The 12571-nt window shown below is 42.6% G+C and overlaps 5 non-coding genes across 5 annotated transcripts; all 5 read right to left on the reverse strand.

The window, feature by feature from the left end:
• Positions 1–2771: 2771 nt before the first annotated feature.
• trnan-auu (transfer RNA asparagine (anticodon AUU)) lies at positions 2772–2845 on the reverse strand. The gene has a single exon. It is a non-coding gene; the product is annotated as a tRNA-Asn (tRNA).
• A 1845-nt stretch (positions 2846–4690) lies between these two features.
• On the reverse strand, positions 4691–4764 carry trnan-guu (transfer RNA asparagine (anticodon GUU)). Its single transcript has one exon. It is a non-coding gene; the product is annotated as a tRNA-Asn (tRNA).
• A 390-nt stretch (positions 4765–5154) lies between these two features.
• trnal-cag (transfer RNA leucine (anticodon CAG)) lies at positions 5155–5237 on the reverse strand. The gene has a single exon. It is a non-coding gene; the product is annotated as a tRNA-Leu (tRNA).
• A 1097-nt stretch (positions 5238–6334) lies between these two features.
• On the reverse strand, positions 6335–6407 carry trnar-ccu (transfer RNA arginine (anticodon CCU)). The gene has a single exon. It is a non-coding gene; the product is annotated as a tRNA-Arg (tRNA).
• Positions 6408–11389: 4982 nt separating this feature from the next.
• Positions 11390–11462, reverse strand: trnak-cuu (transfer RNA lysine (anticodon CUU)). The gene has a single exon. It is a non-coding gene; the product is annotated as a tRNA-Lys (tRNA).
• Positions 11463–12571: the final 1109 nt, after the last annotated feature.

Consider the following 12571-nt stretch of genomic DNA (forward strand, 5'->3'; position numbering starts at 1 on the left):
ATAACTTTGTATTAGCCTTGTTTTTAGTATCGTAAGCAAAATAAGTTAATGTGCACACGGACAAATATTTACTACTTGTACCCTCGCAGTTTCAGTCAAGATGTCTAGTTCATAGAGCTGCTCACAACAACAGTCTCTGATTGTGATTATGAGTTACGTAAATTATTTAAAACGTAGTAGTAATATGTTATCTTACAACAGGACGGCCATTTAGCTGGACAGGAGACTACTATTTCTGTTTGTATGCTAGGTCTAAAGTATTATTACTACTCTCGCCTGTGTCAGTAGGTCAAATGTTATCTTGGAACTACTATCCTGCTGATTAGATCCAGGGCTGCCAACTCTCACGCATTGGCCGTGAGACACACGCATTTGACTGGTTTCACACGCGCACACGCCACACCCCCGATTTCTCACGCTGAAGTGTCAACCCGGTCGGTCAAATTTATGAAAGATGAGTTTATCTATGTTTTTACCTGTTGAGCCACTTGTGATCGACTAGTTGTGCTTTCAGAGACTGTGAGTGGGTTCAAGAGCGCTCCCTGTCTGTGGAATTTTCAAATTGTCGCAAAATGAGAACATTTTTTTCACGAGCCATCCCAGGTGCATTTCCCCTGCTTCAGGTATGTGCTCTGAGTATCACAGACCGTCCGTCGCTTCGTGTCCACTCTCTCTGTAAAGATAGAGGTGAGCAGCGCGGCTGGTAGTGTAGCGACTTCAGTTCATTGTAGTGGACCCGCTCTGCTGGGGGCTGTGACGCGTTGCATCCATGCGTAGTCCTCCGATAAAGAGCAGCGTACGGCCACCTCTAAACTCTGTCAGAGACCAGAGACCCAAATGGGCCTCTGCGTCTGTCAGACGGTCTGAATGAGATCCACCATATCAGCGGAGCAATGACATGCACAGCAGACTATATTACAACTCTCCACATCTCGGACAACAGAGATGGGAGGAGTTATGTGCACAAAGTTGTAAATATGAGCAGAAATCTGGTGAAACACACTGAGCTATACTAGCCTATATATACTATAATATATATATATATATATAGATATATATATATATATATATATATATATATATATATATATATATATATATAACTGCAACGTTGGGCCACTATTGTGCATCTCTAACCTCTGCATCTCTAAATGTAACTGTAAATAATTAATTTGATGTTTTTTAAAATGAACAAATAGTCTTTATTTTCACAAAAAAGTAAAAACAGTAAGTGGGGCCAGAGGATGAGGGCCAAACATTACTGAGCCTTGGCACAAAGGTTAAAGGATTAGAATTTATGCAACTCAGTGGTTCTCATTCTTTAGAATTTCAGTGGTCTAAGTTGATCCCTCAACATTAATTTAACTTTGGGTCCCTGGTCCCTACACCAGGGACCCCTGGACCTGTTCACCACAGACCCAAATCTTCTCAGCTGTTGCTGACATATGCTACTGTCTCTTCATGTGGTTCATTATGTTTGGCACATTGTGTGGGTCAGTTCTTATATTATAAGAAGTTAATAATCTATATAATGTAAATGCTGAATGCCCTAAAACCTGTTGATACAACAACACAAAGGCTCCTAACCCTACAGTTTTGCACATATCATGTAAGACTTGATTTCTCCATTTTTTGCAAAAAAACTCTCCAGAAAGTGCCATTTAATGGTTTATTTTTCAATTTTTTTCCTGGGGGGCATACCCCCAGACCCCCCTAGGGAGTCCCCCATCCACCCACATATACCAAATCCCATTTAAACCCTAAAGGATAAAGACCAAAAGAAATTGCTTTGTACGCGGCAAAATATGGGTTGGCCCCCCCAAAATCTCACTCCAAGGTTTTTGGAAAAGTTGGCAGCCCTGTTAGATCAGCTGACTTTGAGACTAACTATCAGGATTCTACTCAGCTGCAGTTAGCTTTCTTGCTGAAATACAATAAAAATTAGCCTGCCAAAGTGGACAAACATGCATCGTGAACTATAGATGGAGCTACATGACAACACAGGGTATATATTTGAATGGAACAGTTAGGAAAATGAAACGTTAGCCCCTTTGCCATTACAGGTAATCAACACACATTCAGCCTATGCTAGCTACAGGATACGTTAGCATTGCTAATGTTACTGTTAGCGACGAAATCATACTTACAGCTTGATGTTGGGATGACCAGACAGTCGGAACAGCAACAGCAGCTTAGCAAGTCCTGCTTTAAATTGTCCGAAGTTTTGAAAACTGTCTTTGGGGGAAAAGTTCCCTGGGATCTCCTTATAAACAGCAGCCATGCCCAGTGTTCGCTTCCTTGGGAAGGCTATGAGAAGTGTCTCCGTTCCCTGTACAGCCTGGAACTCAGCATTTGCAACCCTGGTTCATTGTCAATATCCTGGAAAATATTCCAAACTTTCTTCTTAGTAAATCCCGTCAGAGTACAGGAGCAGCGTTCTCAGTCGTACATCTAATTGACCTAACGCCAGCAACATTAGGAGCTGGTCTCAGGTCAGTGGCCTGTGTGTAAATGTTGGGGCTGGACCGTTCTCCTTATACGTCCATGGGCGTGACAAAGCTACAGGTTCTGAGATCCTGACGTCATCTTTTGGCTTTGTTGGGATTCGCCCGTTTTCAGCGGCAGTTTCAAAATGTGGGATTTTCAGAGAAAAGGCATGTCAATGGGATTTAAAGCTTATATGTATGTCCTATTTACCCACTGAACTGTCGTTATTCACCTATGACAAGGTAACATCAGTTTTGCATTCTATCACCCTTTTAAGCATCAAACGTCCCTGGGTGGACTTGAACCACCATCCTTTCGGTTAATAGCCGACTGCGCTGACCTATTGCGCCACAGAGACTGCGCCTATCTGCCTTTTTTCGAGCGGGAGCTCGTCTTTAAGCCACAAGCATTTGCTTTATGGCTTTTTGAGGTTGAGCTGCACATGTATGCTTATCAGGCTATTTTCCTGTTACTCAGAAATTGGGGAAGCTGACTCATGCGGAATTGTGGAAGCTTGAGGTGCATTGTATGTTTCTTACATGTCAATTGGATTCTGACTTTGAATTCAAATATTTGGCATCCAAGAAAACTTCCGAACTGATGATGTATCAGTCATTTTGCTATGATGATTGACATACAGTTGCACGCCACGTATCACAAAACTGTCGGGTGGGGCCTTATGTATTTGCTTGTATTACATCAAGTGACCTGCATACCAACGACCGTCAGAGATGGCAAAAGTACTTACTGCCCATACTCAAGTAGAAGTACAGATAATTGTGTTAACAAATACTCTGGTTAAAGTAGAAGTGCTGATTTAACTTCTTTACTCAAGTAAAAGTAACAAAGTACAGGCTTAGCCATTTATTTCAAGCATAAAAGTAAAAGTAGCCTTATGAATGACAAAGCTACCTGGACCAGACACATGTTACTAGAGAGCTCGCTGAGAAACTACAGTGGACATGGAGAAAATACTCTTTATTCTTTATTCTTTATTCATTATAAGCCATTGCCTACATTTTAAATGTCTGTCTGCTAATAGGCCTAAAACATATATAAACATATAGCCTATTGTATTGACAGAGACTGGGACTCCGGGTTAATAAGATTCTGACCGAGTAGCAAGATATGAATTCAAGTGGGATTTTGTGAGATTCTGTGAATATTCCTATCCAATTAGATTCATTTGGTATTGATGATGCAAAAATAATAACTAACTCCAGTGAAATTATTTAAAACTTAGTGAGGACTAGATTAGGACTGGATTTAAAGCTGATTCAGGTCCCAGGTGCGTCTGTTAAAACACAGACGGAGACAACTTCTCTCTGTTGATGCTTTATTACAATCAAGCATCCGTATAAATATGGGGGGGGGGGCTAGCTCTGCTATGGCTGTGTGTGGTAATAAAAGAAATACATAACATTGTAAAGGCTACCATACACAATGCATATAAATCATATGTGCTAGTAAATAACAATAAACCCACTATTAATTACATTATCTTAATGAGCAAGGACGTTCAACAATCGCCATTATATCGAATCAACAGCCAGGTGTAACCTTGCCAACAGTAGAAGAACGTAAACAAGCTAAATTTTAAATGTACCAGAACTACAGACCAATACAACAACAGGCTTACATGAACTGACAACATCAGTTCTATGACTTACAGTTCTCAAAGACGCACACGATCTCAGCTGGTTATCCTCCAGACAGCTAGTCTCTTTTTCTTTTCTCTCACTTTTGTCTCTGTGTGCCGTGCGCGCCTGCTCGTGGTGTGAGGTGCATGTCCGCGCTATTCTCCGACATGGACTCCAAATCACACCTGATAGACAACCTTTAGCACAAAACTAAAGTAACAAGCCAATTTTGTAAAATGTAGGGAGTAGAAAGTACCGATATTGTGGTAAAATGTAAGGAGTAAAAGTAAAAAGTCGCCAAAAAAATAAAGAGTAAAGTAAAAATATCCGAAAAATCTACTTGAGTACAGTAATGAAGTGTTTGTACTTCGTTATTTTGTTAACGAAGTATTTGTACTTCGTTACTTCCTTCTCTGATGACTGTAAGATAAATATGTACATGGTTTCCAGAACTGTATCTTCTGATAGACATAAGGCCACTTGGGTTATCTTTGGGCTGCTCTATGTCTCCTGAAGAAGGATAAATCCCAGAGTTGGCTCACTCCAGATTATTTAAGCAAAAACGTCCCTGGGTGGACTTGAACCACCATCCTTTCGGTTAACAGCCGACTGCGCTGACCTATTGCGCCACAGAGACTGCATATGTCTGATGTTTTTTTTATTTCTGATTCTGATGTAGAGATGGACAAACGACTCAAAAGCATAATACTTCTTGCCGTGACATAACAAGAAACAGTAAAAAAAAGAGGTCGGCGAGATAGAGTTCAAGACCCTTTTTTCAGGACACCCAAACTTTGTCGCTCAATATGGCAGGAATTCTATGCATCCAGGGCCAAGTGTTTTACCATTTCATCCACTACGGGCCCCTAAGGAACTTTACATGTGTTGACAATAAAGATGCTCACAAAACGCTGCACTTGGAATTGCGTTTCTCATGCACATTCATGTCCTCTTAAATACAAAGAACTGCTAAGTTCTTTATTCCCAATATCAACTCTTAGACATTAGTTCCAAATGAAATACTAGTTGTCAGAAGTGGGATTTGAACCCACGCCTCCAGTGGAGACTGCGACCTGAACGCAGCGCCTTGGACCGCTCGGCCATCCTGACTGATCCAACAGATCTTCAGTAGGACCTGTCCAAAAATTATTAATAGTAAATTAAACATGTCATGATATAGTAGGTTCTCAGTCATGAGAACCTGCTATATCATGACATGTCTGACGGGGCGCTACCTATACCATCCAAAGACTGAGACTGCAGCAATATGTTCAATGCCCGTATATGTTTAATGTATTCATATTTTCGTTATTTTCACAATGTTTATTCTTCTCATCGGGTAGGATTGCATTTTTCTTAGGCGGCATATTCCCCTGGGCCTGGTGGTATCTGGCTGCACCAGAGCACCTGGGATGTCAGGCTTTAAATCCCCACCTCTGAAAAGTGCCGCTTCTTAGCCGGATTATGTCTGGCCATGTCATAAATAATAGAGTCGAGGCCTCAAAACTGAGAATATATTGGGGCGTGATATTTAAATTACAATCGTTTCTAGCCGCTGCATTTATCAATGTACGATCATTCTTACGCTCTGATTGGTGTGATAAGAACGTTTCATGAATCTCACGTGAAGCCTGTCGTACGTTAGGTTAATAAATGAGGGCCATTAGCTCTAAGGATGTGCTTCAATACATAACTGAAGTGGACACACTAATGAGTAGCACAATGGTGCAATCTGTTTACCTTGTCATAAGCTAAAGCCTTTTCCCAAGCTAAAAGAAAACAAGGCGCTCTTCTGCAAAAGCACTCCTGGGAGTGCTTGAGAGTCCTTTGAGGTGCAGCATGATTTTAGGTGTGTTTTAGGTGTGTTAAGGTGTGAGCCCAAATAGTCGTCGAACGACAAAGACAAGACAGCGATCAGGTGATAGAACCGGGGTATTGATGTCCCATCCATGCAACCGATGGATATGATGAAAACCTGTAAACAGCCCAACCACATCACTGGAAAGTCAGCATTACTACAGGATCCTGGATGTCATTTTTTTAATCTGCCAGAACATGACTTGCCACTTTTCATGGGCTGTCAACAACTTTTCCAGCAGTTACATCATCTCACCATGGATATCAGAATTAACAGAGGATGGTTTCAATCCATCAACCTCTGGGTCAGAGGCCTCATGACACTTCCATTGTGCCATTCTGCTGAAATTCACCCCAGATGGGACTTGAACCCACAATCCCTGGCTTAGGACGCCAGTGCCTTATCCATTTGGCCACTGGGGCTTTACATCGCCAAAGCATCCCCATCACCAGTTCAGGAGAAATACATATACAGTTCAGGAGACGTAATGAAACAGTAACCTTGACCTTTGACCTCCAAAATCGAAATCAGTTCATCTGCGACTCCTAGTGGTTATGTATGCCAAATTTAAAGTGCTTCCCTCTAGGCGTTCAGGGATATTGCATTCACAAGAATTGGATGGACAGACATGAGGACACAGTCACCTTGACATTGAACCTTTGACCTCCAAAATCTCATCAATTGATTTGCGAGTTCAGATGAATGTTTTTGCAAACTTTGAAGAAACACATACATGGGCATTGTGATAAGATGGTGCTGTCTATCGTTGTTTCTGAGATCAACAATACCTTCTAAAGTTGAATAGCTATTGCGTACCCGGTAATATTAGAGAAGAGCTCTCATTGGCCCTGCAGGCGGACAATTTAGAAAATTAAGTTACTTTACACTTTAAACTGTTACATCTCCTCTGAATCCCCATCTGCAAATTTTCGAGCCTCATTGGCATGCCGACCACCATCTTGAGTAGGTAAATCACTGGCTACCTATTCATGAGAACCTCATATCTTTTACCAGGTCCAGGTGGTTAATAGTTATGGTCAAATGAAGCTTCATAAAGCTTTCTGAACAATGTTCTTCATTTTATGAACGCATTCACTCAGTAGTGTTTTATTATTGGTTGTGCATCTGTGATTGCCCTAGAGGTCTCTCAGTCCAGCACCTCTCCCGCTCATCTTTGTTAGTTTTACACTGTCCAGCATAAATCGCTGACACCATACCTCACACTCATCCATGCATATACATTCACCACTGACTAAACTGACTAACACCATCATTGAATTATCATTTCTTTTGTTGTGGTCATATTCTCGCATTTCCTTCAACCTTTGCACACGGTCTTTTGTCCTGGCCTTTTCATGGGGTCATGACAAAGCATCTAGGGTCAATTTTAGCCTTTGTGTGAGTACGTAGGTTTCCACATACATTGTTTTTGTGAAGATTGACGACCAAATTGTTAGTTTTTCTGAAATTTTGCGAACCATTACAACACCTTTCATAGCCTCGTTGGCGCAGTAGGCAGCGCGTCAGTCTCATAATCTGAAGGGCGTGAGGTCAACCCTCACACGGGGCAGGTGTTTTAAAAAACACTACTGCTGCTGAAAATACAGAGACAGGTGGTTGAACACTGGCACTAGCAAATGAATGGAATTTGTCATTCTTTGGTTATTTCTGAGATTGATACAATGAAAGGAATTATTTAAGAGTGGTAGCAAACCAATGAAAAGGGTTATAGAACATAAGTGGTATGTCCTTGGACATACTATCCAAGCAGGGAGATGAGTACAGAGATGTGGGTGCTAGCAAGATGGATGTAGGTTGCCCATTGTTCATTTAGACTTACCAGCAACATTGTTATGATACAAACCTGCTTGAAAAACAGTCACAATTCTTTTTAAAGACTTGTGCATGGAACACATGATATGATAGTGTCTGAATTGGTCCATGTCCATACAGGTAGCTCAAATGGACAACTCATCTAGCAGAGTTTGCAACTCGAGTGGGAAAAACAATTACAAATTAAAATTACAAATTAAACTACAAATTAAAGTGCAAGTAAATGAAGACCAAAAAGCTGTTGCAATGATCACGGTCTTCTGGACAGCAGGAGGGTAGACCATAATTTGCACATTGCCTGAGAACACCAAATGTTATTGCACAAACTGGTTGAAAATTGGCTAAATTGGCCAAAACGGTTAAAAAGCTCAAAGTCCCAACTCATCATGGCCACTTGCAGACTGTGAACATCCTGCAAACCTGCATGACAGATGACGATAGCGAGCACTTCATACATATCCCAGAATCAAGCTGTTGCCTTACCAGGGACTTGAGCTGTGGTTTTCTTTTTCGCTCAAAACGTTGATAACCTAATGCAATTTTATGGCTATAGACAAATAAACTTTACTGCTAGTGGGTACAATAAAACAACTCTCCCTCTGGTTCCGCTTCTATACTCTTAGTGTCCTCATTCGGAAGCACTATACGTAGTTTGATCAAAAGCCCTTGTGACAGGAAAAATCCACCAGATGACTTGCCATCCAAGCAGGGAGATCAGCACAGAGATTTGGGTGCTAGCAAGATGGACGTAGGTTGCCTATTGTACATTTAGACTTACCAGCAACATTGTTATGATGCAAACCTGCTTGAAAAACAGCCACAATTCTTTTTAAAGACTTATGGAGGGACCACAAACAATATGGCAGTATCTGAAGTGTTCCACAATAAAGCTGTCGCCCTACCAAGGACTTCAGCTGTGGTATTCTTTTTCACTCAAAACATTGATAACCTTATTCAAACAACACAGCTTCAGACAAGTAAACTTTATTGCTGGTGGGTGCAAAAAAAACAACTCTCCCTCTTGTTCCGCTTCTATACTCTTAGTGTTACAGTTAGTAAGACCCAGAACCATAGAGATACAAAAGGCACGTTTAATGAGTGCGGAGGGGTTCAAACACTGGTGTAGACAGGTGGCTGGTCGGCGTGAGGGAGGAAGGCAACTCGGAGGGACAACGGATGGATCTAAGGAGAGGCAGAGTTAGTACTAGAATACAACAACAAACAACAACACAGGCGCAAATGACTAGGAGCCCAGTTACCACAATAGTGCATGTAATGATCTGGCGTTGAAGAGGCGGTCAGCCCGGGTTTATGTATTGACGTGGGTGATGAGTGATGAGGAACAGCTGAGTGGATGACGGAACGTAGATGGAAAGCCACGCCTCTAGATCCCCTGGAACGCCCTCACGGCAAGACAGACAAGACACACAGAAGAAAGAGAAGACACGACACAGGTTGGGGAATGCACCAGACCACAACACTTAGCCCTCGTGACAAGAAAAATGCACCAGATGACCTTCTATCCAAGCAGGGAGATGAGTACAGAGATTTGGCTGCTAGCAAGATGGACGTAGGTTGCCTATTGTACATTTAGACTTACCAGCAACATTGTTATGATGCAAACCTGTTCGAAAAACGGCCACAATTCTTTTTAAAGACTTATGGATGGAACACAAACGATATGGCAGTATCTGAAGTGTTCAAGAATGTCGACTCTACATCTGAACAGGGATTTGAACCCCGGACCCTCAGATTAAAAGTCTGATGCTCTACCGACTGAGCTACCCAGGCTTCTAAAACTACTGGCTGTGGAAAAAATAATCTCCTGAACTAGAAGTTTTGTCGCTCAATATGGCAGGCATTCTATGCATCCAGGGCCAAATGTTTTACCATTTCATCCACTACGGGCCCCTAAGGAAACGTGTAACTGTGAACTCTTGTTACCCATAGCAACGACAGGTAACAACGAGTGGAAGTACTTCTCTCTTTTCCTATAATCGTCACTATACGGCCCAGTTTAATCTCGGTAAATTTTGCGGAAATCCTGCAAACAGCTACGATGACTGTTTATCTGTAAGGATTTTAAAATCTATCTGTCAACCCCGTCTTGCCCGTATTGGATGGAATGATGTCAATTTGCGCTTTTTATCTGTTATACATAACAGCCTGGATGCAACAAAGAACCCTTTTCTCCTGTTTTGTGCACAACCCAAAGTTTTACAAAAAGAAGATAACTTTTACCAAAACCCTTCAGTTAAATCACAGTCAGTAACTTTATATGTGGTGCCAATAAAGATGCTCACAAAACGCGGTACTTGCAATTGCGTTTCTCGTGCACATTCATGTCCTCTTAAATACAAAGAACTGCTATGTTCTTAATTCCCAATATCATGTCTTAGATGTTAGTTCCAAATGAAAACAATTTTTGTCAGAAGTGGGATTTGAACCCAAAATGAAGACCATTGTTCAGAAAGCTTAATGAAGCTTCATTTGACCATAACTATTAACCACCTGAACCTGGTAAAAGGTATGAGGTACTCCTGCAATTTTGTATCAAATGTTTCCTGTTGTCAAATGAGATCGGAAAGCTGAATCGGGCCGTGGAGCCATGAAAGCATCCCATGACAATCTACTAGACTTACATAGCTTTTAAGTGACTCGCTGGTCTAGTGTTATGATTCTTGCTTCGGGTGTGAGAGGTCCCGGGTTCAACTCCTGGACGAGCCCTGATGGCAGGAGCTGTTAAATTCCTAATCTGTAATTTAAAATCCAGTTTATCCAGTTAATTTAACACAGATTAGGAGCAAGCAATGTGTTGGCAATTTTTCATATCCTGCTTCGACTGCACGCAATAGAAAAAACTGGGTAAAAATGTGAGGAACAAACGAGCAGGACAGGACTCTCCTTGTTCGTTGGTCTAGGTTTATGATTCTCCCTTAGGGTGCGATAGGGTCTGGATGAGACTACTTTGCATAGAGGTGGAGTTATGGATTGAATAATCTGGTTTATTTATTGAGTGTGATGGATGAGAAAGTGTCACCTATTTGGCAAATTCATCACAATATTACTATTACATTTTACTGGCAAAATCAAGTCTGTGTTTTGGTAATAATATTCTGTATCAAATGTTTCCTGTTGGCAAATGATATCGGGAAACTGACTCAAGCTGCATTTCCTTTTTACGAATATGAATGTTAACCTGCAGTTCTGGAATGTTAAGTTGCAGTTCTAGAACAATAGGTTGAAGTTGTAGAATTTCAAGAGTTGCGGTCCTAAACTGTTAATTACAGTTCTAAAATGGTACATTGTAGTTCTAGAATGTTAAGCTGCAGTTCTAGAACAATAGGTTGAAGTTTTAGAATTTGAACATGCATTGTCACCAGACTTTAGTTTGATCTGAGGAACAGGAGTTCAGCACAGGCCATGATTGTAGAATGCAGGCACATTTTAGTCTGGTAAATTACAGGGATTTTTACACTGGGATGGAACTGCTATTCTTGCAATTGACAGACCCAATACAGCCACATTATACAGTGCAGAACTCAGGCATTCCTACTCTCTAAAACACCACAGCCCAACGTGGGGCTCGAACCCACGACCCTGAGATTAAGAGTCTCATGCTCTACCGACTGAGCTAGCCAGGCACTTCTTAACGCTTTTGTTGTCCTTCGGGTCCTGGGGAACTGTGGCATTGTCCTTCGGGTCCCGGGGACCCTTTACGTTGTCCTTCGGGTCCATAGGACCCTTGCCATTGTCCCTCGGGTCCATAGGACCCTTTACATTGTCCTTCGGGTCCATAGGACCCTTGACGTTGTCCTTTGGGTCCCGGGGACCCTTGACGTTGTCCTTCGGGTCCATAGGACCCGTGGCATTGGCCTTACGGGTCCCAAGGACCCGTGGCATTGTCCTTCGGGTCCAGGGGACCCATGACGTTGTCCTTCGGGTTCCAGGGACCCGTGGCATTGGCCTTATGGGTTCTTGGGACCCGTGGCATTGTCCTTCGGGTCCCTGGGACCCGTGGCATTGTCCTTCGGGTCCCGAGGACCCTTGACGTTGTCTTTCGGGTTCCAGGGACCCGTGGCATTGACCTTATGGGTCCTTGGGACCCGTGGCATTGTCCTTCGGGTCCCGGGGACCCTTGACGTTGTCCTTTGGGTCCTAGGGACCCGTGGCATTGTTCTTTCGGGTCACATGGACCCGTGGCGTTGTCCTTTTGGGTCACGGGGACACGTGTTGTTGTCCTTCGGGTCCCTAGGACCCGCGACATTGTCCTTCGGGTCCCAGGGACTCGTGGAATTGTCCTTCAGGTCACAGGGACCCTTGGCATTGGTGGTACACTCAATCGGACGTATTAGTTCTGCTACCCTCCCATCGTCCTGCTTTTGAGTCCCCGGGATTCTGGCCAGTGGCTTGTAGTTGTAGTACAAACAGGAAAGGCAAAGGCGAGTGGAAAGGGAGGTTAAAAAATAAAACTAAAGGGTTGACATCAGTCTACTAATTATTTTCATTACACACACACACACACACACAATATACACTTAAGACACATTTGTCTTCTTGTTGTCGTCATTTTTTTTCACGTCATCTTGTTTTGGACCTGTGCACTTGTTGCACGTGGCTCGTCACAGCCGGGGGAAGAGCTGCAGCATGGCCCGTCTTTTGACTCTGGAGTTGAAGCTGCATCGGATTCTCGTGAGCGGCGGTGCCGCTCGCAATGTCTCCGCTGAAGTCAAGGTACAAAAAGGAGAAAACC

This window comes from Etheostoma spectabile, unplaced genomic scaffold (genome assembly GCF_008692095.1).
Source record: "Etheostoma spectabile isolate EspeVRDwgs_2016 unplaced genomic scaffold, UIUC_Espe_1.0 scaffold00018990, whole genome shotgun sequence".
NCBI classification, from domain to species: domain Eukaryota; kingdom Metazoa; phylum Chordata; class Actinopteri; order Perciformes; family Percidae; genus Etheostoma; species Etheostoma spectabile.